The sequence below is a fragment of the Lynx canadensis genome, chromosome D1 (genome assembly GCF_007474595.2).
Source record: "Lynx canadensis isolate LIC74 chromosome D1, mLynCan4.pri.v2, whole genome shotgun sequence".
Lineage (NCBI taxonomy): Eukaryota > Metazoa > Chordata > Mammalia > Carnivora > Felidae > Lynx > Lynx canadensis.
Window position 1 is genome coordinate 20,393,589 of NC_044312.2, and position 2,930 is coordinate 20,396,518.

Sequence of the window (2,930 nt, forward strand, 5' to 3'; positions counted from 1 at the left end):
TTGCTCAGGTGAACCTAAGTTCATCTTTAACCATAAAACCCCTTACTTGGGGTCATGGATGGTAGAGATCATAGGTCTTTGGCTGTATCACTGTATGTATGGATGTGTATATATATAGATGTGTGTGTGTGTCTGTATATATTCATACTCACATTCATATTCATATTCATATATTTAATATATATATTCAGGGACCATATACCTCTTCCAGCATCTGCGTTTTCTGGTTCCTTCCTGGTCTTCACCATTATGCTTTGTAAAGTGGCCAGAGTAGTTCTGGGAACATGCTGTCTCAGTGTCTTTATCTGACTCTGTCAGAAGGCGTCCTGGAATATCAGAAGATTATGTAGGCTTTGAAATTTGACAGATCTGAGTTGGAATTCTAGTCTTTGACTTAGCTGTTGACCTTGAGCAGGTTATTAAACCTCTCTATATCCAAGTTTTCCCGTATGTTACGTGAGATCCTAATACCAACTTCATAGGGTTGTTAGGAGGCTGAAATTAGTTTTGGTGTATGTCTTTTCCCTTCCCTACCTGGCTTCGTTCTATCACAGCTTCTCCATTATTCCTAAAGAGTTTCAGATTTGTTTGTAGGGGTGACTTCCAACATCAACACCAGAAATCCCTGGTTGGAATCCAGGGGCCTCCTATCCCAAATGGAATCCCTCTCTTTGTGTTTTCAAGGCACTCAGTTTCTTCCAATTCCAGATTCTTAGAATTGTACTTTTAATGTGACTCACAATGTACTTCTGTTTTAAAAAATAGAAAGCTGCCCGATTTCTGCTGGCCTTAGTGGATGGGAAGGTAGCAGCAGCCAGCCGGAGCATGCTCACCTGACAAACCCCTTTCACTGGCTAGGAGACGTTTAGCAGGTTTTTTACCCGCCTTTGGGCTGAACCGTAATAAGAGGGTGGTAACATCAGCCCGTCTTGGGTTTGCGTGAGGGAGATAGGAAGGACCCCCTAGTCTTTTACGTGTACGTTGAATGAGTGCACCACGCACTGTTGAGTTCCTGTTGGACCAAGATTGTAACCATTTGTTTAATGCTTGACAGGCTTTTTGGGAGAGGCGTTTTGTGTTTGGGTTCCTCTCGGGAGGCAGGTGGGGCAAGAATGGTTGAAATGGCCTGAGGCCATCTCTGAGCCTCCCAAGACAAATGACACATCACCTCAGTCGGGGTAGGGAAAGCTGTTGAATTCCAAGAGGCTGGCATTTTAAGAAGCATCATCTGGTTTTATGAGTAATGGCTCTGGATGCGAAGTATCCCCAGGAAAAGATTTTTCAGAAAAGGACTAATTTGGCACAGCCTTCTTGGGGAGTTACGGCTCACAGTGGATTGTCACACGCTCCAGAAAGGCAGTGTTTTCTGACACACAGGCCTACACACACATACAGGAGGCCTAGTGTTTATCAGCACAGACTGACTGCATTTAGAAGGAAGGGAGGAACAGAAACTCCCCCCGAATCACTGAGTTAACATTCTTTGTGTAGCAAATGAAAGATTCCAGGAGGTGTGGGCTCTTGTGCTACGGTGAGCAGGTTTTGAAGGCTTCTGAAAGGACAGACCTCCCGGTCCGCTTTCTGCCTTCCACTTACAATCCCATATCCCACAAAACAAGGGATGTCATAGATTCCTTGACATCTCAGAGTCAGGCACTGGCGTCCCCAGAGGTCTTAGAGTTTTGCTTTCTGGCCCGAATGTACCTAAAGACAAGCATCAGCCTGCTCCTGTCCCCAAAGTACCCTGTATGACCCGGTGCCATAGATAGAGTATTTGTGTCCTCCCAAAATTCGTATGTTGAAACCGAATCCCCAGGATTATGGTGTTTGGAGGTGGGATCTCTGGCAGAAGAGAGCCCTCGTTAATGGGATTAGGGCGTTTATTTAAAAAAAAAGACCCCAGAGAGCTTCCTTACTCTTTCCAATGTTGTGAGGACACAAGGAGAAGACAGCCATCCATCTGTGAACCGGGAAGTGGGTTCTCACTAGACGCTGAATCTGCAGGTGCCTTCATCTTGGACTTCCCAAGCCTCCGCAACTGTGAAAAATAAATCTCTGTTGTTTCTAAGCCACCCAGTCTCTGGGATTTTTGTTAGAGCGCCTAAGTGAGTTAAGACAGAAAGTATTACCAGGACGGGCCACGTTGAGATCTCTCTTCTAAGGTGGAGGGTCAGTTGTTTGCGTCAGGCTCCTCCTACAAGAGAGAATTCTTCGGATTTGTAGACGTTCCTCATTTGGGTGTGCTACTTTGGCCCGTTTACCGAGTGACCTGAAAAGCTGCCGGTTTTGAGTGGGGCCCAGAACAAAAGGAAGGCTCTGCAGCTGTTCCAGGCGGCCGCTCCAGCCACTCTGCTTCTGGGGCTGTGCGGTCCAGCACCTCCAACGGCACTTAAAGCGTCGGTGGGGATGCTGTTTGGAGACTTTGGCAGGCACCTGGGGGTCATTTGCGGCACGGGCCGGCTGGGAGTTTGGAGCAAGGCCCTCCCATCCTCTGCGGGTAACTGTCCTCCTTTTGAGAAACAGCTCTTGGGTCTTAGCAGGAACTAAACACTTTGCCGTGGGCCACCGAGATGCCACGAGGCCTGAGCTGCCCAGCATGAACTGGGTGTCCTCTGACCCACCAAGCCTTTAAAATCGGATGTGCACAGCAGCGCTCCCATCAGCGGATGGAAGTGGGGGTGTAGATGTGATCAGGCCCGAGCGGCTCCTAAGGCACAAGTAAGTTACGTGAAGAAGTGACCCGAATGCCCCCGGTCCCCATTCCTGTCTTTTCTCTCCTAGCCTGCGTCTAGAACCTCAGGGAGTTGCCTATAATCATTTGACAGAGGAAGAAAGGCCTGCGGCCTGGTTTACAGATGGTTCTGCCACCTATAAGCTGGAGAACCAGGAAAGCCTGTGGTGTAATGAAGTCCTAGTCTGAAGGTGAAAAC